Source organism: Castor canadensis, chromosome 17 (assembly GCF_047511655.1).
Source record: "Castor canadensis chromosome 17, mCasCan1.hap1v2, whole genome shotgun sequence".
Taxonomy (NCBI): domain Eukaryota; kingdom Metazoa; phylum Chordata; class Mammalia; order Rodentia; family Castoridae; genus Castor; species Castor canadensis.
Genome location: NC_133402.1, coordinates 9,771,301 through 9,799,082, shown reverse-complemented (window position 1 = coordinate 9,799,082; position 27,782 = coordinate 9,771,301). Strand labels below are relative to the sequence as shown.

The 27,782-nt window shown below is 49.0% G+C and overlaps 1 protein-coding gene across 7 annotated transcripts in view; it reads right to left on the bottom strand.

The window, feature by feature from the left end:
• Positions 1 to 27,782, bottom strand: part of Snx29 (sorting nexin 29) — a 459,033-nt gene that overhangs the window by 356,906 nt on the left and 74,345 nt on the right. The gene's annotated exons all lie outside the window — the stretch shown is intronic.

Below are 27,782 nucleotides of genomic sequence, written 5' to 3'. Positions count from 1 at the left end.
CTCACAAACTCAGTCCCCATAGGCCTCCTGACCCCTCACAACCCTCCACAGCCAGTGAGAGAAACAACGGTGGTAACTGACTCAAACTGAGCCAAGCACAGTCTTCCCAAAATTTTGGGTGGGCACTGTCTTTGACTAAAAAGGCAAAGGAAGGTGTGAGTAGACAAACCTGACCAAGAACACTTGGTTCTAAGTGGTCCACTGCCAAGGTCCATTCCCAAAAGGCCATTGTAAGGAACACCCCCTTAAAGAAGGCCTGCAGTTTGCTGCGGCCCTTTTCTCACTAGCTACAGGGATCCACACAGGGACACAGGCAAATGCTGGCCCAAAGCAAAAGCCCAAATAAAATGTGGAGTCTGAAAGCAGCTGGTGTCCAGATGCCACACAAGGGCCACAAACCCTGCCATCGCACACTGGGGCAAAGCTGCAGAGGAAACCAAGCTTAGCAGAGAATCTGATCAGTTCCTTGACCTCACTGAGGGCCGATAGTCCCCTGCTGCACAAGGGAGTCAAGACAGCTTGCCAAGGGCAGCAGGAGCAAGGGAGAACAGGCTGCCTGGCAAAGACCCTGTGGTCACTGAACCAAGCATCACACAAGAACGGCCCCTCAGTTCCAAGGCTCCTGCAGGTCCGAATGCCCTTGTATTCGTTGTCCTCAGGGCCAAACAACCCCAGTACACTTAACTGCATCAATCTTCCCATGAACTCCCACTGCCTGTGCATGTACTTCTTGAAAGTATGTCTGCTGGTTACAGTTGTTCATCTGCAGGTCTGGCCCCCAGCCAGAATCACTGGAAAATGGGGGTCACAAGACTGGGCATAGCACTCAGCCACAGTGCCCACTCAAGACATAGCAAATGAGTCAAGGACCAAATCAGTTAATTAATAACCGAGTAAACGATGGACTGTCACCCACTGTTCAAGCCTTCCCCTCAGCTCCGCTCTAGGAACCAAACAGGGAATAGGCTGGGCAGAAATGCCAATTACCTTTAATAATAAGTTCAAGGCCTCACTAAAGACCACTAACCACCAGCTTCAGAGCTGTAATTTCCTGCCCCACTGACAGGACTCAGGCCCAAATCGAGCTTTTTCCATTACTCATCTCCCTGTGCAATGCACAGGGTAGGGGAGGCAGAGAGAGGGTGACAAATTCCCACATTACCACAGCTCAAAGCTGGGTGCACCTACAAAACCAGGCCCCTCCTCCCTCAGTGACCACATGAAGTCTCAGTCTCAAAAGTATCAGTAGAGCAGGGACCACCTCTCCAACCCCCAGTGACCCAAACATCAATGCAGACACAAAGCCCACAGCGACTGGCCCACTCAAGTATAAACTGCTGAAACTGTGACGTGGAGGGAGTGTCGGGAGGCACCCCATCTTCAGCTACTACAGGCCCTCCAGGAAGGAAATCCTCCTGAGACTAACTATTACACCCCCTCTTCAAAACTAAGAAGGGGAATGGTGACTACGATGACTAGATATGGCACAGCTATATGGGTGGATGTACACATGCAAACACTCACATATACTTAGGTCTGGGTAATGATTCCCTAGCTTTATATAGCGTCTTTCCCAGAGCCCTCAAAAAGCCTTTCCAAACACTCCCCTGGGGCACACGTATTTAAAAAGAACTCACAGGGGCACATGTACAGAAATAAGAAATATTCTTCGACCGGTATATACTTAACCTACATCATGGTTTTTCAAACTTAACATCTGCTTTTTTACATCTTTGTCTGCCTACCCTTTCCTTTTATCTCCTACAGAAAGGATAAACTGAGCTTCAAAATACAACTTTTAAAATCAATCCATTCTAGCTTTTGTTCTGTTTCTCCCACCTGCCTCCTTCTTCCCCTACCGCCCAGGGATTCTACTTTTCAATTTGTGTTTCTGGTAAAGAAAACAGTGCCCAGGTCCCTTGCCAGTGCTCAGATGGCCTGTGGTTCCCACATGCACAGTCCACTGTCTGTGTGCCCTGCAATGCGAAAGGCACTTTATAGACTTGACCTCATTCAGCTCTAAGGTGAGAACTGCCACACCCACACCTCTGGGATGAATGAGGAAACAAAGAGGCCAGAAGGACAGTGACTTCACCCAGGTCACACTGCCAGAAGTGGCAGGGCAAGGGAAGACTCCCTGGTAAGCCTACCCCGTGACATTCAGTATCCTGCAGCCCAGTCATCCCTAGGCTGGAGCATGCCCTTGAGGCACATCCCAGCAGCCAAAGTGACAGTCTCTGTCCTCCGCTGGAAAACCAGGAGTGTGATGAAATTCCAGCCCCTCCTAGCCTGAACACTGCTGTTTCCCCGTGATAAGAAAGAAAAATGTAAAAAAAGTCACACAGGACACAAGAAAGTCACCTTCCCATTTCTTGATAACATTCTAGATCTTTATTGACTTGTCTAACTGTAATTTTTTCATTCTCTGGTTCATACTAGCTCTCTCTCTCTCTCTCTCTCTCTCTCTCTCTCTCTCACACACACACACACACACACACACACACACACACACACACACACACACAGTATTTGTTTACAGTGACTTACCATATAGATCCTTAAGGCAGTTACCTCAAAAGCAAAGGTGGACTGGACACACAGAAGGCGTGAGGCTCTCAGGGGATATGGGCAGAGTTCTGGCTAGGGCAGCAGCCCCTGCCCCAGGGCCACTGTCCCAGGTAGGGATGAGGCCTAAGCTGCCCCCAATTCTGATGTCTTCCAAGAAGTCAGGACCCATGTTTCTCACAAAACTAGTTTGAAATGCTGTGAATTAATGTTCTTGATCCACAAGAACCGACTGATCACACTGTGGCCCCCACGCTGAAACCTCCTACCCTGAAGCCTGAGGTCCTCACATCAGCTCAGCATCCCAAAGTAAGCAGCACACATACACATGGCCCTTCCTACGTGGGAAGGCTCTCTGCCCTGTGACAGAGGTGGTCCAAGACACAGAGGGAGCTGCATGGGTGCCTGCACTGGGCTCTATGGAGACAGCAACAGACAGTGACTGTCATCCAAGCCAGCAACCCCAGGGATTCCACAGTGAGGACACCCTGCCCTGCCACAATCAGAAAGGGCTAGCTTACACTGTTGGTGGGAAGGTAAACTAGTACAACCACTCTGGAAAAAAATTTGGAAGCTATTTAAAAATCTAAACATTGATCTACCATTTGATCCAGCAATACCACTCTTGGGGATATACCCAAAAGACTGTGACACAGGTTACTCCAGAGGCACCTGCACACCCATGTTTATTGCAGCACTATTCACAACAGCCAAGTTATGGAAACAGCCAACATGCCCCATTACTGACGAATGGATCAAGAAAATGTGGTATCTATACACAATGGAATTTTATGCAGCCATGAAGAAGAACGAAATGTTATCATTTCCTGGTAAATGGATGGAATTGAAGAACATTATTCTGAGTGAGGTTAGCCTGGCCCAAAAGACCAAAAATCGTATGTTCTCCCTCATATGTGGACATTAGATCAAGGGCAAGGACATTAGATCAAGGGCAAACACAATAAGGGGATTGGACTTTGATCACAAGATAAAAGCGAGAGCCCACAAGAGAGATGAGGATGGGTAAGACACCTAAAAAACTAGATAGCATTTGTTGCCCTCAACGCAGAGAAACTAAAGCAGATACCTTAAAAAGCAACTGAGGCCAATAGGAGAAGGGGACCAGGAACTAGAGAAAAGATTAGATCAAGAAGAATTAACCTAGAAGGTAACACACACACACAGGAAATTAATGTGAGTCAACTCCCTGTATAGCTATCCTTATCTCAACCAGCAAAAACCCTTGTTCCTTCCTATTATTGCTTATACTCTCTCTTCAACAAAATTAGAGATAAGGGCAAAATAGATTCTGCCAGGTATTGAGGGAGTCGGGGGAGAGGGAGGGGGTGGGATGGGTGGTAAGGGAGGGGGTGGGGGCAGGGGGGGAGAAATGACCCAAGCATTGTATGCACATATGAATAATAAATAAATAAATAAATAAATAAAAAAGGGCTAGCTAGGAAAGACAGCGCTTAGGTAAACTAGAAATGGCTAACCAGTAGCTGAGGCTGGGGTGGGAGACACATCACTTTTAGTATTTCATGCCCTCCCATATAACAAGGAATTGTCTCTGTTTATTATCTAAAGCTTAAAAATAGACATAAGCAGCTTGTCTTCTCAGAGGTATCCACCAAACTAAAGTTTTTGTTTTTGTGGTGGTACTAGGGTTTGAAGTCAGAACTTTGACTTGCTATGCAGGCACTAAGCCACTTGAGCCATGCCCCCCAGTTCTTCTTTGCTTTAGTTATTTTTCACATTTTTTGCCCAGGGCCATCCTCAGATCAAGATCCTCCCACCTCTGCCTTCTGCATAACTGGAATGACAGGCACACATCACTGCACACAGCTTACTGATTGAGATGGGGATCTCGTTAACTTTTTGCCCAGCTGGCCTCTAACCATGATCCTCTTCATCTCTGCCTCCGGAATAGCTTGGATTAGGGGTGTTTTTGGTTTTTGTTGGTTTTTTTTTTTTTTTGAGACAGGGCTCATTACATAGCCAATGCTGGCCTCAAACACAATCCTCCTGCCTCAGCCTCCCACGTGTACCCGCATGGCAAGCTAAACACAAAGTTTTAAAGATTGCTTCAATCAATCTAGAACAGCTGAGTGGAGGACCTACTTGGCCAATCAAAGAGAGAAGGGATAATTGGGTTTGTTAAAACGTATTGAGGTAAAATTCACAAAAAATAAAGTTAGCGTTTTAAAGTGGAAATTCATCAGCATTTAGTGTATCTGTGGCACTGTGCAACCATCATGTCTGGTTCCAAACATGCTCATCACTGCAGACAGAACACAACTCCTTCCCTGTCCCCCTCCCTCCTGATGGCCACTACCTCACATTCGGTCCCTATAGATCACCTATTCCAGAGATTGCACACAAATGCAATCGTGTGACGTGGTCTTGTGTGTCTGGCTTCTTTCACTTAATGTTAACAATGTTCTCAAGGTTCATCCACCTTGAGGCATGCACTGGTGCGTCATTCTTTATGGCTTACTAATATTCCATTCTACAGAAAGACCACCGTATGTTCATCTGTTCATCTGCTGATGGACATTTAGCCTACTGTGACTGGTGCTACTATAAACATTTGTGCACACAGACTTGTTTGAGTCTCTATTTTCAATTCTTTTTGATAGACCAGTAGTGGAATTTCTGGGTCACATGCAATTTGATTTCACTGTTTGAGGACCTGCCAACTATTGCCCACAGTGAGGAGATGTAGTTTTTAAAGTCAGTGCCTCTCACTCACATAAGAGTTCAGAAATTTGTACAGTGGGCATCTATATCCCCAGTGAGCAGCACTGTCAACTCTCCTATTTCACCATGCTTAACAGTAAGTCATCACAGATCTAGTTATGGGGTGGAGAGGAAAGAAGTCAGCAGCTGTCCAATCCATCAAGCCCATCCCTCTCCTGCAGTGCACAGAGCAGCTGGTGTGTGCAGGACAGCCTTACAAAGGAAGGTCTCAGTGAGAACCATATAGCCGACACCAGAGAAGCCCTGGGCAAGGGAGTGCAGGTATTAATCAGACGCTACCCGATAAATGGCAAGCTATGGGAAGCAGAAACTACCTGTTCTCCACTGCACCACAGCTCAACCAATAAGCACCTACGGAGATGGTACCTCCCACAAAGGAAGTCATTTGTGCTGTCCTCCTGTTGTTACAGTGCAATTCTCTTAGTACCCCCACACCACACGCACATACCAGCACACAGCCAAAACCAGGTTAGACAAAGATGCAGGAGGCCTGCGCCAGGCCAGAAAAAGCTAATGTGAATTTCTGAGGGAAGAGCAAGTCTTACCCTACCTGGTCCCACCGCTGCCTGAGGTTTTACTGCCTGCTTCTGAAGCCAAGTCTATCTATGGCCTCCTTTCAGGAGCTGTGGAAGAGAATCCAGTCCCTGCTGGAGGATGAGCTCGCAACTAGGAGGAAAACAACCTTGGCAGTGCATTACCCTCCCACTAGTTTTGAGGCCCACACTGAAGTTCTCTGCAATTCTAGTTTCACAGACTTGTAAAAGTAATTTGAAAGGAGATTCTCCACAGAGAACAGTCTCTCCAGGGCTCTTCACTTCCCTGGCAGTCAGAGACCATTTCACCAAGGGACAGGAGGTCTGCACTTCCCACAGCCTGCCTAGCGCATCTCTTCTGAATGCGGGAGCTTTGCTGATGCAGTGATTATGGGTGGGAGTGGAGGAAGGTCTCTGCTGGAGGTGCCAACTTTCCTGGCACTGCTCCTGAGAAAAGAAAGCCCCTCCCCTCAGATCCCATTCTGGGGGTCTGGGCTTGACAGCCTTAGGGCAAGGGGTACCATGTGAGGGCCAGAGGTAGCCTCAGCCTCAAGGACCAAGCATAGACTACCTACAGGGTGATGACCCTCCAGCTGGGGAGGCTGCATAGCAGAACTCCCAAGGGAACTGTCAAAAAATTCCCCAGAAATGCTCAGCCTGCCCCACAGGCCCATCCCCAGGGGCAGGACCAGGGGACCAGGGTTTCTGCACAAAGCTCCTCAGCAGAGTCCATGCGCAGTCAAAACTGGGGACACAGTCAAGAGCCCCAATTTTGAAAGGCAGAGCAACTTAGCAGTCTCAGCAGCTGTAAAAAACAACAACAACAAAAATTCAAACGCTCCTACTATAGATGAAGTCCTCTCCACAGTGTGCTCAGCCATCCAACCCTCCCAGAAAACCCCACAGACACAAGCTAATAATAGCTCTACTTTCCAGATGAGCACACTGAGGCTCAGAGAAGTTAATTAACCTGCTTGAGGTCACACAGCTAGGAAGTGAGGATGCCTGCTGAACCTAAAGCGTGTGTTTTTTACCTTGCTGTTCATCACCACCATACTGCCCTTGGTGCTAAGCCATCGCCACACTCTCTCTGCCAGCAATTTGTGGTGCTGATATGTCAGGGTAACTGACACAAATACTCTGTTATGGTGAACCTTAATTTCCCAAAAGCCCCTGTGTCAAAGGTTTGATCCCTAATGGTGGTGTTGTTAGGAGGTAGTGGAACCTTTAGGAGGTGAGGCCTAGAGGGAGGAAGTTAGGTCATTGTAGGTAGTCTCTCTCCACCACCTCCCTCCCATTCTGTCTCTCTGTGTATCTCTTTCTTGGTGTCTTGTATGTCTCTTTCTTGGTGTGTCTGTGTCTCTCTCCCATCCTTCCTTCTCCCTCTCCCTCTCTCTCCCCACAACCAAAATAAACATTTCCTCCTTTTACATCGTTTATCTCAGGTACTTTGTCACAGCAATGGAAAACTGACTAACAGTCACCACCATTCACAGAAATGCTATTAATGACCTCAGCTTGCTCTCAGACATGATCCTGGCAAGTGAAGCACCCACATCAGGCTTAGAACCTTAAAGGGGACATGGAGCCAGGGGTGGCAGTGTGCCTGTGACAAAAAGAGAAGGGATGGGGAAGGGACAGGGGAGGGATGGAGAGCACAAGGACAGAGCATTCACGTATATGCAGCCTCACTCCCGTCCCAGCAAAGCCCCTGGGAGACCTGCAGACCACAAAACCTAAGGAGACCATGGCCTAGCTGCAACTGTACCCCAGGACAGCACCAATGCTCCCTGCTTTACTTCAGCTAGACTTTGTCACCTGCAATCCAATGAGTCACTCATACCCCATGATATGGAAGCTACAGAGTTGGCACTGGAGTCAACATGGCCTGTAAGGTGGAAGATACAAAGAACAAGAAGCAAAGATGTTTTACTTTCTTTTTTTTTTTTCATTTTTCTTTTATTATTCATATGTGCATACAAGGCTTGGTTCATTTCTCCCCCCTGCCCCCACCCCCTCCCTTACCACCCACTCCACCCCCTCCCGCTCCCCCCCTCAATACCCAGCAGAAACTATTTTGCCCTTATCTCTAATTTTGTTGTAGAGAGAGTATAAGCAATAATAGGAAGGAACAAGGGGTTTTGCTGGTTGAGATAAGGATAGCTATACAGGGCATTGACTCACATTGATTTCCTGTGCGTGGGTGTTACCTTCTAGGTTAATTCTTTTTGATCTAACCTTTTCTCTAGTTCCTGGTCCCCTTTTCCTATTGGCCTCAGTTGCTTTAAGGTATCTGCTTTAGTTTCTCTGCATTAAGGGCAACAAATGCTAGCTAGTTTTTTAGGTGTCTTACCTATCCTCACCCCTCCCTTGTGTGCTCTCGAAGAAGCAAAGATGTTAAGAGGTCATGACATGTGACAGACAGGAAGTCAGAACACAGACCCTCAATGTCAAGGTGCTGTAGGTGTCTGCATTCACTTGGGCTCAGCCTTAGGTAAGGGGGTTGGAGCAGCCAACGCCCAGCACCACCCAGCTCTGAGACGCGGGACTCCAGGAGAAGCAGATGAGCCCTGGCCGTGGCTTCTGTAAGCAAATGTGGCAGTGTTGGCTCCCATCTCCCTTCATCCTCTCCTGTCAACCAGCCAACTGTGACCAGAAGACACATGCCCCTGACACATCTGAAGCCACAGTACGAGTGGCCACGAGGACTGCAATACTGGCATCTGTTGTCACAGGCCTTGTTTGTATGTGGTGGCATGGTGGGATTAGCAGATGGCTCATGAAATGCTCATAAGTAATTAGGACACAGAGCAGCACAGCTTCCTTCCACCCTCGGGCTGTGGAATCACATGTATGGCCAATTCTCAAACATACTCACACATAACCTGCAACTAATTAAAACACATAGCCACCAAGAGGGCACAGGCAGATCCCACGCAAGACTTTCTCACACCTGTACACCCTGGGCAATTATCTCAGCACCCTTCAATGGACCCGAGCTCCACACAGTCCAGACAGGCCGGACTCAACTGTGTCACGTCACTTCTCTGCCACCTGCCTTCTCTGCTCTGAAATGCGGGTAGGTGACACCTACTGCCTGCCTCCAAAGTGATGGTGGCGAATCTATGGGAAAATGAGAACAAGGCATTCTGGGAAATGAAAGAAGGTGGCAATTGCATCCAGTCAATGTGCTTCTCAGGCATATGCCTGGACGGCAGGGGAGAGAAGCAGCGGGTACGCCCAAACACAGAGTCAAGGCTAGCAGGACACCCAAAGGAGAGATACTCAACACACCCAGAGCACAGCTGCCAAGAAACAATGCAAACGATTGGTTCTGTGAACCCAGAGGCCACCACACTGTTCCTGTCACTGCTGCCAAATGCCACCAAGGACCTCAGACAGTTGCTATGATGGCTTCAGGCAGAGGCAGTCCCCAGCGTCCATGTAGCATTGAAGGGCTGCCTTCATCCACAGGAGGGAGACAGAAGTTCTGTGTCCAGTTGCCCCACCCCCATCCCATGCAGGTAAACTGTGCTAAGCTGTGAACAGCTACTGGGGCCAGTCATGGAGGAGCAAGAATGCAAGAAGCTGAACAACTGGTGGCTTTTAACATTCGTGAATTCAACACACTTTTACTCCCATCTCACCTTCTTCTTAGTCCATTTGGGCTGGACCATGAACTGGACAGATGGCTTATAAACAGAAATGCACTTTTCACAGTCGTGCCAGCAAATCTGTCTGTTGAGGGCTGGCTTCCTTACAGACGTCACCTCGTATCTGTGTCCTCACATAGTTCCTGGGGCCTCTTTTGTAAAACCTCTCTCATGACCTGATCACCCTCTTAATACCATCACCCTGGGAAGTGGGGTCCAGCCTACAAGTCTGGGGGAGACAAGAATATCCAAGCCCTGGCAAGCCTTAGAGACCAGCTCTCAGCTCTCCTGCAGGAGCCTCCAGACCTCTGCAGGTGAAGCAACACTTCTTCCCAGGGCAGTGGGGTCTTCCACTTTCACTTTGTCACCCTCTACTGCTGGCGTTACTTCTGAGCTTCCCCACACAGCAGTCCAATGCACTGCCTGACAGTGGGACCTTGACAAACAGAAGGGACAGGTGAACTCAGCACCTGTTCACCGCTTCAGCAGCCACTGAGCGAGGACACGGAGATGCCCAGGGACTACTGGTCCTCTGCAGCTGACAAGCTGAGTTGCTTCCTCATAAGGATGTGCCTATGGCTCAAGATGAGACACCCTCCATCCAGACTGGCAACCCCTCCCCCCTTCCCCCCACACCATCAGAAGCTGTGAAACCCCAGGCTGAGCTCTGAGTCCATCCTCCAAACATACGGAAGGGAGAGTGGTCAAGGTGACCCTAAGTGAACAGATTTATTCCGCCTGCCCAGCCTCACCCAACAATAATCTCTGGCTCCCAGTTTCCAGCAGTCACTCAGCTCTGGACACTAGTTCAAAGCACAGCTGACTGGAGTGCACCCTCTGCTGGCAGAGCCGGAGAACAGCAGCCTTGGGCAGGAAGAGGCTGGGGAGGCTCAGCTCCAAAAAGACAATGAGCCCTTTGGGAGCCAGCCACATTCACCCCGATTTAAACATTGCACAGTGTATACACGGATCAGGTAGTACCCATGAGTGTGTACAACTTTTTACGTATCAGTTACATTTTATTTTAAATTTTAGTTTATAAAATAATGCAATATGCTTCCAAAAAATAAATAAATAAAAAATAAGTCATCTGCTGGGCACCACTAGCTCACACCTGTAATACTAGCTACTTGGGATGCTAAAATTGGGAGGACTGTGATTCAAGGCCAGCCTGTGCAAATAGTTCATGAGACCCCATCTCCAAAAATACCCAGCGCAAACTATGGACTGGAGGTGTGTGGTTCAGGAAGTAGAGCCCGCACTTTGCAACCACAAAGTCCTCAGTTCAAACCCTAGCCCCACCAAAAACATTAATAAGTTATGAATAGTAGAAAAAAGGCACGTGCATTTCATTGCCACACAGTGAGACTCATTATCATCATATCGTAGCTTTCTCTGCTCTGCAGCCACACGAAGATGTCTACCCTCCAGGTTTCCCTGAGCTCTCCGAAACCAATCTACACATCTGGCCACCTGCTGCCTGCTGTTCAATCTGGGAGCCTCTACATCAACAAAGCTGAACTACAAAGACTGCAAGGTGCGGGGCCAAAAGCCACTCCCCTACCCATTCTCCTTTGCTGCCACCTTAGAGGCTGCATGGGAAATGATCACTGTCCCTGTTTTCCTTGCAGCTAGAGGGGCAGGGCCCAGTTCTGGTCAGTGAGACATAGAAGAAGTCTGGAAGACGGACATGTGAAGGAGTTTTACTTTCTTGGTAAAAGTAGACAGAGCTGATTCTACCCCTTCTCGCCTGTTTTCTGCTTGAAAATGGCTACAGGATTAAGCACAACAATCAACTTGCAAAAAGGAGGCAACCAGCCTTAGGAGGAAAGCCAACAAGCAAAGGTGTGGCTGCAGGAGCCTGAACCCCGGAGGGCGCACCAAGGCTGCAGAGCAGCACAAACCCTTAGTCCAGGCCTCCAGTTAGAGGAGAAATGACACCTGTTGAAGCACTGGTCAGCAGGTTTCCAACCACTTGCACCTGACACCATTCCCAACTGATGGACCACCTCGACAGGGTGTGCTCTGATGATGACACAGCCCCTCCGCCTCAGGCTCTCTAAGGTTTCGCATCCCCGTGGAGCCTGAACCCCAGCTATGCCATGCTTGTCCTCTCAGAATCTAGGTACTCATCTGCTGCAGTGGGGACCACACCTCCTACATCAGGGGTTATTCTTGGTGACTCAATGAGGCAAAATACTTGATGTGAAGGAGTGACAGCCTCTCACACACAGTAGGTCCATACTTTCCTGACAGGTGACAAAACCTAAAGAGCTCCAACTTGGTGGTCAAACAAGCCAAACCCCTTCCTCCTTCTTTTTCATGTGCTCTGTCCTAAAGCAGAATCACCCTAAATGGAATTCTTCAAGGGAGACACAGGCAAATAGTCGCCTGCTCCCCTCAGTGCAAACAGGGCCCCACTGGAAAGTAACAGCGCTCCTCTCTCATAAAGGCTTCCTGCTTCCTTCCCCTCTGGGAGTGAAGAAGGAAAAGCTTTGCCTATTGGGGACTCTAGAAACTCCCCCTTGCGGAAATTATCAAACCCTGGCCTCAGTTTGGGGTTTTGCACCTCCCGAACACAACCCAAAAGAATGACTCCTTCTTGCTGATTCTGCCCCAAAGACCTAAAAAGCCATGGAGGAGGGTCCCCTGCTTTCAGACTGTGCCTGTGGCCTCATCCCAAGAGGCCAGACAGGAGGAAGAATGAGGAATGGCCACCTGGGTCACTCACTTCTCCAGGTCCAAGGAAGTCAGGCAGATGGACGACACTCTGTAGAGAGCATCAAGTCTCCCCAATCCTGCAAACCCTAAGAGTGTGTTTTATTTGGGTTTAGCTAAAAATCCCAGGCTGCACTAATTAGATGAAGTGAACCACTGCTCACAGGACCCCAAACCACCTACAACACCTGAAGCTGAGAACACTGTGTGAGGTGGAGCCAGCTATACCCTCAGGCCACAGACCTGAGACCCTCAAGGAATGAGCCAGGTGTTGGGAAGGATGAGCAGTCCAGGGTGTGCAGGTAGCTGGCACTCACTACCCCACCTGCAGGGGATCCGCTGAGGAGAGGGCACTGCCAGCACACACAAGCAGAGCGTGTCACTCAGAAAACTAATGGACCCAAGTCCAAATCCAGGTTCCCTCCAAACATGACACAACTCACTCTGCCCTCAAGAGAGGGGCAGGCAGGGCAGGGCTGGAGGAGGATGCCGTGCACTGTCTCGCTCAGGGCTCTTCACCGTCCTCAGCCCTGACCCTCCTTTGCCACCCAGCATACAACTACCCTGCTCCAAAGAATGCAGCCACCAGGATTCCAGGGCTCAGGGTCTCTCACTGCTGCTCCTTCTCGAGTGGCTGCAATGCCACACCACCACTCACTAACCAGCACCTGCTGTGAACCTGATTGGCCGCTACCACTGGGAACTCGGGGACCCTCTCACAGCACTTCAGGAAAGTGGACAGGAAACAAAGGCAGAAAGACCACCACACGCTGAGAGACGAGGGAAGAAGGAGAAAAAGATCTGGCCATGTGAGGCAGGAGGTGAGGAAAACAGAGGTAAAGGTGAACACTGAAAGATTTTGAAAGGGTTAGGGGTGGGGGAACCCAGCTTGACCCACCATGGCCATCTTGGTTGCAACCCCCATCTTGCCTGCCAGGTGACTCTGGCACACATTCCAAGCCCTACAGAAGTAACAAAGCAGTTAAGCTAGCCAGCCACTGACAGCAGGACTGTTCTCAGCCCAGGCTTGACAGGTTAATGGATTCTGAGGAAGCCCAGGCATAACCATTGTCTAGATTAGCACAGAAGCCCCAGCTTTCTGTCTCATGTGTGAGAATCCTCCTGTCTTGCTGCTGCCCAACACATGCTTTTCTTTCTAAGTTCCTAATAAATTGCATCCTGTGTACCTGGATTTCCCCACCCTTTTCTTCAGTCTCTTGGCACCTTCCACCATGAGTGACCAGTTCTGGTACACAGGGATTTTCCAAAAATGGTTATGGCAAGGGACAAAACATTCTGAGGAAAAGGGCAAGAAGAAAGTTGGTGGGTCTGAAAGACTACCCATGGGCCAGGCACAGGGACGTGAAAGACTGAGGGCAGCCAACAGCAGGAACCTGGTTTCATCTGAATATGGAACATGACCGGGCAAGGTGCAGAGGAGGGCAGGGTGCAGAGGAGAGCAGTGCTCCTGCCAGGCATGAGGAAGCGGGGGATGCCTGTGTGTCTCATCCACCTGGGTAGAGAGTCATCTTACTGAAGAGAAGGAGTACACAGTGGGGCTCTTCAGCACTCCTGTCTCCAGGCATCCTGGTCAATATCCCTCTGGAGAAGACCATGGCACAGCAGGAAAAGCAGTATTTGCTGCTCATGCCCATTTTCTCAGGCCATGGGACAGCCTCACGGGCTGAGGCAATGACTCAGAGCTCAGAGACTGTGATGGCGCTGGCGCTTTGTGTAAACTGACAGTGAGAACTGACAATGGGCCGAGTGTTTCTGACCCGGTCTTGCATAGAGCCCTGGCCAGCCTGGTAAGCATCTGGAAACCAGAGGGGCTTGAGCAGCCAAGCTGTCACACCTGCTTCCCAGTGAGATGCTTTCCTTCACCACACTGGGCTCAGCAGGCCAAGAGGCGCATTGCATCCATCAAGGTCTACAGCCTGGGCTGTTGTCTGTGAAGTCATTCATCAAGAGAGAAGCAAAAAGATCTTTTCCAAGCTCCACCTTGAGAATGACAAAATCAGTCTTTAATTAGACTAATGCACGGACACTGTGTGGGCAGCAAGGGAAATTAAAGCCAGGAGAGGAGGAGCAATTGCCTAACCCAATGGGGGCAGGCACTGGCTAAGCAGAGGTAAACAATGTTCTTCCCGCTTCCAGCCCAGGAAGAGACTCTTCCAGCAAGCAGAGACACAGGAATCAATTGAGACCTACATGCAGGCTGCAGCTCTAAGATGTTTCCCAACCAGCTCAGCATGGATACCAAGGCCAGCTTCCCGAGGTACAGCTCTGCATAAACTCCAAAGCACCTGTGAAGTGCATGCTTACTTTGCCGGCTGAGAAAGGCAGGGTGGGAAGATCAGGAAAGGAGAAGCTTAAAAGGAGCTTCCGGCCCTGTCTTGGGAGCTTTCCAGAGTCTGTGGTGCTGAATTTGTCAAGGGAGCACAACACATTCCTGCCAGGCATGTGGCCCTTGTGAAGTGGCAGTCAGGAAACTCCTGCCAGCATCATGCCCACAGTAGGTGGCCAACAAGCTTGGGGGCCTCTGACCACCTCTCCTAAAAAAGGAACAACACTTCCAAGACCCAAAAAGTTGAGGTCTGAAATGCCCAGCTGCTTAGACTCTCCCACAGCACCTGGTGCCTTGGTCTCCCATGGTCAAGTCCAGCTCAGTTGTCCTTTTCTCACAGAAGTCACCTTCCATGTCTCCCCATGGCCTGGCAGGGCACTTTCCCTAACGAGGAACATCAGGCCCCAAGAGCAAGGTGGCATCTCCCCAACCCTATCTAATCCCCCTTACTTCTATCTAGGCTTCTCAAAGAGTGCCAGACAAGGCTGAGATCATCAACTGCTTCTGCCTCCAGGAGTGCTTCTCCCACCCGGAAGATATCCAACAAGAGCCAAGCCTTCAAATGCCAGGTCCTTCTGCCACCTCAGTTGCAGTGACATGATTATCATCTGGGGACAACAGAGAGCAACTGATCTGTCAACATGAAAATGTCTGCAGTTCTGCACTGACCTTTCCCTTGCTCCCTTGTTTTTCTAGAAACTCCTCATACATTCCTAGGTCTCATTCCAGGGCTGTCAGTCAATCCTTGGCCTTAAAAAAAGTTCTTGGCCAAATTCATTTCATAGCCTCATCAGTATCTAATTCTATCACTTAAAGCAATCTCTCTTTTTTTTTTAAGGCAGGGTCTCACCATGTAGCCCAGGCTGACCAGGAACTCAGGACCCTCCTGCCTCAGCTTCCCAAGTGCTGGGATTACAGATGTGTGCTGCCATGCCCAACAGTTTCTTCATTCCTAATCAAAATTCCTCCTCAAAAGAACACCTCCCTGTAGAGACAGTCATGGGGAGGATGAGACTCAAGCACCAGCACAGGCCTGGCACAGGACAGTCAATGCATTCACGTCACTCATCCCCTACACGTCGCTTTGATTCTCCTCTGTTCCCTTGACCAACCCTACTAACCACTCACTGGGCAAGGGGCTGACACTACAGACAGACCCTAACATGATGGTGGGAAAGCAACACATATTCAGTAGAAACAACTTCCAGTTCTGAATTCTGACCCTTTCCTCAACTAGCATTACAGAGTATGACAGTCTCATGCAATCTCGAGGGAAACCACCATGTTTCTAAGATATGGCCTTTGGTAGATTAGGTGTATGAAATGCTCATGATATTTTCAATATTCCGTGGGAGGCATAACCCCATCAGAATTCAAGGAGCATGTGCACAGAGTACAAGGAATGAAACAATCCCTAACCTCTGCTCTCTGTGCTCCAAGAGCTTGCAGATGTGTCAGGGGAGGCCAGCAGGCAAACAGTAAGTATGGACTGCTGGCGACAGAGATGCTACAAGTCTGTAAGGTGAAGAGGGTCAAGAAATGCTTCCTCTGAGTGCCAGTGGCTCATACGTGTAATCCTAGCTACTTGGGAGGCAGAGAACAAGAGGATCAAGGTTCGAAGTCAGCCTGGGCAAATAGTTCGGGAGACCCGATCTTGAAAAAACCCAACACAAAACAGGGCTGGAGGAGTGGCTCAAGTGGTAGAGCACCTGCCTAGAAAGTGAGGCCCTGAATTCAAACTCCAACCACCAAAAATGTTAAAAAAAAAAAAAAAAAGGCTTCCTGGGACTGGGGTCATAGCTCACTGAGACAGCACTTGCTAAAACATGTGCCAAGGCCCTGGGTTCCATTCGCAGCACTGGAGAGAGAGAGGGAGAGAGGGAGACAGAAAAGAAGGGAGAGAAAGAGAGGGAGGGAAGAAGGAAGGGAGGAAGAAAAGGAGGGAGATAAAAGGGAGAGAGGGAGGGAGAGAGGGGGAGGAAGGGAGGAAAACCGCTCACACAAAGGCTGAGGATTGATAACTAGCCCCTCAAAACTAAGTAAGGTGCACCAGGCAGAGAGCATTTAGTAGATGGAGGGACCTGCTCTCGTACAGTGGCAGCCACTGTCTGGCTGGAGCCGAATGTCATGCAGAAATGCCAGGTATTCTCATTTTTCCACTGAACTCAAATAGTTTTGCTTTTTTTAAAACATGAAAATTTCCCAAGTGTTAAATGCCGGCAACTAATTCAAAGAAATGAATTGTTTCAATACTTTGCAGCTCAAATAAAACTCTTGTGTGGGACCTGTGGAGGAGGCTCACGCCTGTAACACCAATAGAAGCACTCAGGAAGCCTAGGCAAAAGGCTCATGAGTTAAAGGCCAGCCTTTAACTCATGACCCTGTCTCAGAAAACAAAAGTGCTGGACACCAATTTGAAACAAATGCAAGAGTCAAGGAAGCACACCGGAGATGCAAGAGGACTACGATCTGCTCCCATTTAGTTTCAACAAGGAAGGGCAGGAGAGGAGGCTGTGACATGGGCGAGGGCTACCCACAGCTTGTCTTGGACTTAATCCCAGAAGGGATGGCCAAACTCTGAAGAGCTGATCTAAGACCTGGAACATAAATCTGCAGAAGTTGGGATCGTATGACACCTTAGTGACATCCAAATAAATAAGGTCTCTACCATGTCAATTTCCTGGTCTTGATACATACTGTGGTCTGTAAGATGTCACCCACTGGGCAGGCTGGATGAGGATACAAAGAAACTCTTCTGCAACCTCTTTGGAGGCTTAAATTCTTTCAGAAAGTTTTTTATATGTTTCTTTGGTTTATTTGTTTTTTTGGTAGGACTGGGGTTTGAACTCAGAACTTCATGCTTGCAAACCAGGCACTCTACCACTCAAGCCACACCTCCAGTCCATTTTACTCTGGTTATTTTGGAGACAGGGGTCTCAAAAACTACTTGCCAGGGCTGGTCTTGACCTGCAATCCTCCCTATCTCAGCCTCAAAGTAGCTAGAATTACAGGCATGAGCCACTGGTGCTCAGCTTTTTTCAGAAAGTTTTAAAAAGACAAATCCATTTTTTCAAGTGTCATGGTCACCTGAACAGGTGCCAGCTGTTCCATACCCTCATTTCCCTCTTCGAGAATAAGAGAACCTCCTTGGAAGGCCACATGACCACTCAGAATCAAGAGAGCTCCCACCTCCTCTTGTAGCTCTGCAGCCCCATGTGGCCACAGAACTAATTCCAAGGTAACATGAGAGGGAAGCAATGCTGGAAATTTAGGGCTGTGCCCTTAAAAGATAGGCAATGCCTCCCCTCTGGCAGAAATGAGACTGCGATACACATGTGGACAAAGACAACAGTCAAGAAATGACAGTGCTAGACTCGAGTATAGCTCAGTGGTAGAGCACTGGCCTAGCATGCATGAGTTTGATCCCCAAAACTGTGAAAAAGAGGAGGGAAGGAGGGAGGGAGGGAGGGAAACAGGCATGCAGCAACCAGATGAAAGGTGGCTAGGTCCCAATCCACCCCAAGGTGCAGTGGCACTCGGGGGCCTGGGCAGCAGCCTCCCTAATGTGCTGCCATGTGCCATTCTGGCAACACAGCTGTCATCAGGAAGGTGGCTCTTCAGCCACACTCCTCAGCCCACAGAGGTCAGGGAGAAGCAAAAGAACGTTACAGAGGAAACATTTCGGGTCCCTAGTGAAAGCAGCTCATGTCGTAAGCTGCCAGAGCCCTGCTTCAGAACTCATCCCTGCTCCCCGTGCATTTAGATGGAGGCACTCACTCTGATTCTCCAGAGGGGCCCAGGTTTAGTGAAGACAGATGACGGAGGGAGAAGCAATTGCTCTTCATCAACTCCTACACCAAGCCAACAGGACAGCCACGGCTGAGCTGTCTATCTAATAAAGTTGGGGTCCCTGGCTCCCAACTTCTCAGCTCAAATCACTGAACTCGATGCTGACACGAAGAGAACATTGCAGAGCTGTTCTCTCCAGGGTGATCTCTCCTCTGCAAGGAATGTGGCTCACTGCTGTGACAGAACCATGCTGATGAGCTCAGGTCCCTCTGGAGGGAGGGGAAAGGGGCCGAGTCCCCAGAAACACAGACAGCCCTGTCTCCACTTCTAACTTTTCCATCATTGACATCATCTGCCCCTTAGGAAAGGGAAAGAAAAAAAACTAATTTAGACCAAAGGATCAAACCTCAATAAAGATAGTGGGTAGATTTTTTTCTTCTCGAAACACACACTAAAAATCAGATTCTCAGTGCAGCCTGTTCCCCATTTGGGCTGACTGTGGCCTTGCTGTGACAGAGATGGCTTGCTGTGTTGCTCACATGCTAAAGATTGAAGCTGACTTCCTGGAAACACCCAAAGTAAGCCTCAACCTCCTTCCTGTGTGGATGAGTGAGGTGCCAGCAAAAAGCAGCCCTAATAAAATGTGAGTAGAATCTCATGCAGTGCCCACTCCACACACCAGCAGCCAGAGCACAGTCAACTCACGCCGACACTCCCAGACATCAGGAGGCAGTGGCAGAAGGCAGGTCTTTGGCACTCCTCAGCTCCATTTGTCTTTTTGGATCTATCTCTGAAGGCTGAATACAACATATAGCAATCAAGATCTCCAACAAATAATTTACACAGGAAACTCTAACAACAGGTTCCAGTGTTCACGGAGACCAATGCTCATGGGCTAGAAAGAACAGTTTAAGTACAGTATGTGACAATGCTGAGCCCAGCCAACTCAACGCTAACCTGAGTGATTCTGGGTGAAGCCAAATCACCAGGCAACTCATTGACAAGGAGGAAGTGGCAAGAAATCTTTAAGCCACATTGGCCTCAGAGAACTCTTGCCATGTGATGTCTGTGCCTGGTTTTCCTGGAGAAGTGCCACAGCGTCACCACACTCCGATTGTCAAGCAAGGCACGTCACAAGGCAGATGGTATGGGACCAAGTAGTGGCCACAGTTTCAAGGAAATGAAATCTGATTTTTTTGGATGCCACATTTGGAATTAGAGGCTTAGATCTGCATTTCCAATTCCAGGAAACTGAAATGAGTATTGATCAATTTTTCAAGTATAGTTCATCTTTTTATCAGCACATTCTAGAAGGGTTCCAATCATACACACAGGAATGAAAGAATGTATAGATAATTACAAAAACACCAGAGAGAGATGCTAAATGGAAACAGAAGACATTAAGAAAGTATTCTCTTTTGTCATTATTACCAAGGGACACCTGGGGTCAACCAACACGAGAGCTGTCAATACAGACATTACAACTAATGAGGAGCCAACCGTTTATTAGAAGGAGGAAGACAGTGAAAGAGGAGCCGAAGGCTTTGTAAGGCAAAGAAAGGGACACAAGGACACCTGGATTCAGGTGAGGAAAAAACAACCCGGAGCCCTGAGGACAAAAACAGGTTGCATCCTTCAGCCCAGAGGGAGGTTCCAGGTCCAGAAGCAAATCCCTAACTGCCAAAACTGTCCAGATAAGAAATGGGGCAGAGGTAGAGCATCAAAGGTCATGGCTAGAAGACTGAGCAATGCATTCTCCTTCTAGGGAAGAATGGCCTGGGACCGAGGAGAGATGGGCCACATATGGGGGTTAGCCAGGGGCATAGACCACACAGATCATTTAAACCATTCTCAGTTGGTCCCTGACTTCCACCAAGCTGAGCCACAATCACCTCCCAGCAGCTTCCCTGCCACTTGCACTCCACCCAGGGGCTAGAAGGACCTTCTAAAACATCAGTCCACTCTAACACCCCCAGAGGTCTCCCTTAACTCAGAGTAAAAGCTGAAACTGCCCGCCTGCCCTCCCCACTCAACCTACCCTCCCAAGGCCCTTACTTACAGCCTCTGACTCTACAGCAGGTGTCTGTCAAACAAGACTGACCTGGAGAGCAAGACGCCTGTTTTGTTTCAGCTCTGGATTGCATCAAACACTTACATAAGGTGCTACCTTGCCCAGCCCACAGAGCCAATGAGCACCTCAAGACAAAGAGTGAACCTTAGTGAGAGTTCAACAAGAACCCTGGGCTGAGAATTTGGAAAACAAAGTAAAAGATGCCAGTGTTTGGGAGATCAGTGGGAAGACACCAAACCTGGACTGAAGGAAAGAAATTTCAAAAAGGAAAGAAAGCACATTTGCCACAGAAAAGAACCAGAAAGCACAAAAAAGTTCCCAAGCCCCTGGAGCCCACCGCAGTCCAATGGTACGCCATGGTCAAGGAGAAGCTAGGTGAGGGCAGGGAGGACAGCCCAAAGCAGGAAGTGGCCCTAATACAAACTCAGCAAAATGCCCTGGAGACATGCTAAAATGTCCTTCCAGGCTATGGCTGGGCTGTGAATCCCAGCTCCACCAGGCCACTAGCCATCTACTACTCTGGCCTGTTGCTCCCATTCTGTGCACCTTCTTCCTTCCTTGTCAAATGCGGATAACAGCAAGTTCTGTTTGGCTTGCTGCAAATGGCCTTTGTGTATGGCAGAGACATCCCATGCAGTTAGCACGTGCTGCAGTACCTGATGGCCAGATGCAGAGCTGCAGTTCAAGGGTCCCTATCAAATCAAGCAGCCTTTTCTCACCCAGCATCCCCGTCTTTCTTAGTCCCCTGCCTACACCTTAGGCTTTCCCTCCCCAGTCCACCATCTCAGCTTTAGGACATTCACCCCTGGACTCTCCACAGGTCCTCCTTCCTGCTCCAGGCATCAGCGAGGAGCCAGTTATCTGTGTTAGTGACAGTCGGCACCCAGCACAAGGCTGGCAGTCTCTGCAGTTCCAGGTAAAGAATTGAGCACTACACTGTGGAATCTAAGACTCCCATTTGGATTTCCTGCTGTAGGGGCTTGTTCCCCTGTGTGCAACAGGTGGCAGAAGGACCCTGGGGAGGTCAATCAGTGCCCACAGGAACAAAAACTATTTCACTCCCACCTAACTCCATTGCTTTCCTTTCTTATGCCCAGTCATCCTTCATTTCTCTCTTTACCGACAAGGTTATTTCGTTGGATCTTGAGCTCTCTGTGGCACAGTCCACAGAGAAAAAGCTAGTGTTACTTGGCACTGGGCACACTGTCACAAGCACTCCCTGCAGGCTGACTTTTGCCTTCACAACAGCTAGTGCTCTCATCACCTGCGTTTTAGTGGTGGGGAAACTGAGGCACAGAGCTTGTGAGTGGCAAAGCTGGTTCTCCAGCTCGCCTCCTCAGCACCTAGAACACTGCCCAGCATGTGACAGATGCTTGGGAAATGCTTGGGAAATAAATAAACAAATTAGAAAGAAACAAGGCATGTCTAAATCATCTGGAACCTTCCAAATCCTGAGACAATCATGGAGGTTGAGTAGGAAAATTCAGAGGAAGGCAAAGTTGCCAGCATGTGGGTCTCTGAGCTGCAGCACCTAGGTTCCATATGGCCATGGGGTACAGAACTTGAAGTGCCACTTATCACTTAACCACTGCTGCCCTACTGACTTCATCCTAAAATCTCACCATCAAACCTTGGCCAAGGCCATCGGCCAGCTGCTGAGCCCCACCAGAGCCCTTGGAAGCATTACCACAGTGCTCCCTGGCTTCATTGCTCAAGCTGTCGAACATCTGGAATAGTGTTGCCAGGCAACGAGCCAGATCGACTCACCAGCATTAAGAATCCCTTCCAACAACAGCCAAAAGATGAAAAGGGCCACTTGACAAGGCCCACTAACAACCAAGAGTGGTTTTCTTGCCCCCTTTGCCTGATTTGAGGTCAAAGGTGATGATATATCCAAAGGAAGCAATTCAATCGATAACCTAGTCCACCTCTCTCCACTCCCTAACATTCTTACCCCAGAAAGGACAAAGAAGGCAGTGTTAGGATTGAAAGGCCAAATAAAGGCTAATCAATTACGTATCATAAAAAGCAACAGCAATAAAGAAATGCTTTCAGATTAGCTGTATATTCCCTTCCCACACGGATCCAGACACCCTCTCCTGCCAGTCGAAAGCCAAGGCCATGGTTAAGCTAATGGCTACAGGATGCTCTGCGCAGGCTAGATGCCTTTCACCCAAAAAGACCACTGCTCCCATCACCACCTCACCACTGAAATAAGATGCCAACATGGGACATCACCAATGGAGACAGCAACAACCCACAGATGTAGAAGGAAAACTGCAGCAGAGGACAGCAGTGGAAAGGCCAGAGCGCCCCCTGGTGGCTGCAACGCTGCTTCCCCAGACATCAGTAGGGAGAAGGGCTGAGCCGCTCACAGCTCTCAGCTTCCAGTCACATATTCCAACAAAGATCTCAACACAAGAGTAGAAAAACTCAGCTGTTGCAAAGGTGAGAGAAGATGAAACTGGCATAAATACCAATAAGTATCTACTGAACGAGTTTTCAGTTAATATTGCAATAGAATAATAAATAAGGAGCCCCGTGAGCTGCAATATGCTGAAAGTGAGAGCCTCTGCAGCTATCAGGTCAGGACTGTCTGATCCGGAACGTTGTGCAGGTGTGTATCCTGTGCACTTACAGTCCCTAGACCAACTTCAGTGTAGGGTAACAGAGCTCACAGCTCTCCCCTCACACACATACACACTCAAGAGCAAATGCTTTCTGGGATATGTCACTTCGGTTACCTTCATTTTTCACCAAATTTCATCCTCTGGGTCTGCAAGAGGCAAGTGGCCACAAAATGCCTGAAACAAAATCTGACTCCTAGAAAGAAGCCCCATGCCTCTCCTGCACCAGGGCTTCTGGGTTTAATATCCGAAGACTGAAAGAAGCCACTAGGAAAGAAAAGAGAATGGAAATGTAAGACCCACCAGGGTTCTAGAACTCAGAGCTGAAGCCTAAGTCCTTCGAATGGGCTCAAAAGATTGATTCCTGCAGGGTGCTGTGGCTAATACCTGTAATCCCAGCACTGAGAGGCAGAGGCAGGAGAATTGCACATTGGAGGCCAGTCTGGGCTACATGAGACCTTGTCTCAAAATAAAAAGAACCAAAATATTCCCAAAGAGAGTATCCAGAAGCGATTTCAAAAAGAGCAGTGCCACCATCTGACATTTACCAGGCGAGCTGGCACTGGGCATTCACACCCAGTGAATGTCTTTCTGACTGTCCTCAGCCTGGGCCTCAGCCTTCCTGGGCAGTGGCTGACTGGGAAGAACTAACAGCAGATGCTCACTGACTGTGAAAGCTTCCAGCTTCCAGACAGCAGGTAAGGCTCAGATCCCTGGCAATGATGCTTGGACACAGGAGTTCAATCCTTTGCACGTTAGTGCATTTAATCCTCTGAACAGCCCAACACCAGTCTACAAGTAAGAATCAACGCCCATGAAGTCTCCAGGAAGCAAAAAGAAATACCTAGTCATGAGGTACTGGAGCTGGGCCTGAAGTAAGGCTGCTGGGGGTCGGGCTCCAGGCCACCCCTGCAGGGGTGCCCTCCTTGAGTAGCACTGAGCAGACTCTGAATGATGGGTGCTTAGGGCAGTGAATGGTTAACTGTCAGCAGCTTGAAAGAGTATGACTGTCTAAGTCAGCTGCGGACAACCTCCTGTGAGGCATAGAACAGCCCTGGAGGACTTGCCGTGCAAGGCAGGCACGAGAAGGTACAGGGAGGGTTGAGGCACATGTCACTGTGTGCTTTCAGCCTAAAGCCTGCTCTTTGCTTGAAACCCTCCACTGGTTTCCTCTGCGTGCGGAACATAATCTGAACAGATCACCTCTCCAACATCCCCACCCCACACCTCCTCTCCCTCTCATCCCTGCCCCATGCACTTCTACCACCACCACCTGCCACCAAAAGGAACCAAGTAGCCTCATCCTGCAGCCTCAGCAACCTGTCACCTGGAGCTCTGTCCTGACAACCCACCCTAGCAGAGGCCCGTGCTGGGGCTCTAGCTCTTGCTAAGACATACAAAGTTAAGCTCTCACGTCCCTAGCTTTGCTGCGTTTATCTACAGGTTCTGAGAGCAGGGCTCTGGCCTCTTTTGACGTCGATGCCAGGCGCAGCATAGTGTCCGCCATGCTGTAAGCACTGGGCACAGTTTCTGAATAGAGGAAAGGATCTAGCAAAAAGAAAGAGACAGAAGAAAGAAGGAAGATGATGCTCCTTCCTCTTTGAGAGGGTCTCCTCAAAATTCTGCATCCAGTCCTCCTTCCACTGCCTTCACGCTGGGTGACCACAACCCACCTTCTTAAGCTTGGAGCCTACCTTCCTGGTAAATGAAGGAGCTGAGGGCGAGGTAAGGTCCTTGATAAGTCTGAGAACACTGAAAACAAAGTCTGTGTCTGTCACACAACACAAGGCAATATTCACACCCTCAATGTGTTCTGCAGAGCAGTGCAGAGGGATAGCTGACAAGCCGGTACCTCCCTCTGGTTACACATGAGCACCCACCAACCCCCCGCCAGCTCAGCCTTTCTGCAGGTGCCTTGGGATCTGACAAGCCATACCCAGGCCTCCTCCTATCTCCACCTTTCTGTTGAGACCCAGCTGTGACACCATGAGGTGCGCTGAAGGCCTGAGCTAACGCCCTACAACCCAGGACATCCACCCTTCACAGGCGTGTGGTCTAGAGGGGTAGGCAAGTCGGAGCAGGGCAGGGCGATGTGAGGCACACAGCTCCAAAGGCATCACGGCCTCGTGGCACACGCCAGCTCCCCTCCCCCCGCCCAAAGCACAGTCAGAGCAAGTGGTAGTGCAAAGGCAGTGCAGAGCAAGTGGTAGTCAGGTGACCAGGCTGGCTGATAAGAGGGAAGGCTGTTGGCTCCCAGCCATGTCTGCCAAGAAAACATTGAGAAGAAAGCTGCAGTTTGAGCCGCCACTCCAGAGGCTTTGCTGTGTGACCAGAGTGGCTTTCCCATCTCTACGAAAGGCCAGTGATGCCTGAACCTGGTGGGAGCCATCAGAGAAGCACCCAGTACCATGTCACCGCCTCGGCAGCACTAAGGGCCGTTCGCTGTCAGTACGGCCTGACACCACAAGCCCTCTCACAGCAGTCACGAGCCACACTTGGCATCAGCCTTAAGTAACCAGCTACTCACAGAGCCAAAAGTGCCCCAGCCAAGAGCAAGACATCTGCTACTCTAAGACAACATGGCCACTCTGAGTCAGTGTCCCACCCTGACCACGGCTCACAATGCCTCTCTCTTGTCACGTCTGCAGTATCTTGAACCTCCAAATAAGAACCTATAAGACTATTTCACTGAAAACTGTTCAAATACTGTTACCACAATTAAGCTTAAAAGACTACCAACTTAGACTGACTGCATGGCTCCCACCTGTAATCCCAGATACTCAGGAGGCAGAGATTAGAAGGACACAGTTTAAGGCCAGCCCAAGTAAAAAGTTTTAGCAAGACCCCATCTCAACAAGCAAGACCCCATCTCAACAAGCAAGATGGGCATGGTGTCTCCATTCTGTAATCACAGCCAAAAGAGAGAGACAGGAGGATTGCAGTCCAAGGCTGGCCCCTAGGCAAAAACGAGACACCCTATCCAAAAAATAACCAAAGTGAAAAAGCTGGTGGAGTAGCTCAAGCAGTAGAGCATCTGCCTAGCAAACTTAAAGCCCTGGATTCAAATCCCAGTACTTCAAAAAAGAATGCCAAATTAAATGAAATTGGAAAGTTTAAAATGAAGTTTTCGTCACTGGAAAATCTGAGGCTCACACAATGTTGAATTATACAGCAAACCATGACAAAGAGCTATTGCCCATCAATTCCAATATGGTTTGACAAGGCCTACTCGCTATTTTTAAAGGCATCACAGGTTAACAACAGAGATTTCCTATTGTGCTTAATTTCATTTTAAAAATACATTACTTTCTTTTACTTCGGTTCCAAAATATCACATTAACTATTTTTCTATTTAACTACTAAAATTAAGGTCAGATTTTTGAGCTAGAAGAAGTGGGGAAAGGAAGGAAAAGGGAATTTGAAGAATTTCAAATCTATATTCATAGATATAAAAGGGGCAACCTGAGCCATGTGTGGTGACACAGGCCAGTAATCCCAGTAGTTGGGAGGCTGAGGCAGGAGGGCTGCAGGTTCAAGAGCAGCCTAAGCTACATAGTGAGACACTGTCTCAAAAGTGAATAAAGGTAGTTCAGTGGGAGAGTATTTGCCTTGCACATACAACACCCTGGATTCGGTTCCCAGCACCACAAAAACAAATGACAACCTAAGTAAGCGGAAATTCCCTGAACCCCATAGAATGAATAGCATAGCAAGAGTTGCCAGTTCTGAGATGGGGAGGTGCTGATGAGAAGAAAAGCACACAGGTTACTTCTTGGACCATCCACCAGGGGCCGACCCCAATCAGGGATAGCTTGGTGGTTCTCAAAGCATCTTTGGGGTTTCTGGAAGGGGGTGAACTAGGAGGCAGAAAGGGAGCAACATGCAGACAGTGTTTGGGATGGACTGGAGGCCAGCCCTTCCAGTTTTCAGAGTACTGTCCCTAAGTGATCATAAAACACTTAAGACTCCTGAATTAAAGACACTGAGAACAGAGCAAGTTTCATCTCTGTTGAACAGAGAGCAGGACAGTGATGCACAAAGATGAGAGGTCTTCCTATCCCCTCCACCCTTCCTAGCCAGACTGCTACCCTCCCATACTGGCCCACCTTTGGGAGCCTGAAGCTTGCTCCTCTGTCTTGCCAAACCCCTGAAATTGATGGCACCCTGTTAAAATGCTGGTTAAGGCAGACTCTCAGGCACACTTTGAGAGAATGACTGAGAGCTGCCTTTTTCCTGCATGATGGACATGCATGCATAACAAAACTGCTGAGTTCTCTCTGCATTAACCTGTCTCTTGCTAACAAGAATCTGTCCCAGCTAAGACCTTATGAATGTTGAGAAAAGAAAACTATGTATTTCTCTCCTCCAGCCCTACTAATCCTCAGACATAGGACCCTGAAAATAACCAAACAAGCTAGGTGCACTCATGGTGAAGCCCAGTGTCCTCACCCAGGAGCTCATGGTTTTATTAGAAATCATGAGTTTGAGGCTCTTGGACCCCCTGGCCAGTGGCAATGGAACATGTCTCCCTAGGGAACTGACCATTGGTGGGAATGCAGGCTGTACAGTCAGAGAATATGCCACATCTAGGAAACAAGACTGTGCTGAGCAGGCACCCAAGTAATACTTCCAAATGGGTTACCAGTTGGGAGGCCGTGGGCAAGGTACTGACCTGACCCTCACTAAGCCTCAATTTTCCCACCTATAATTCCAGTACTG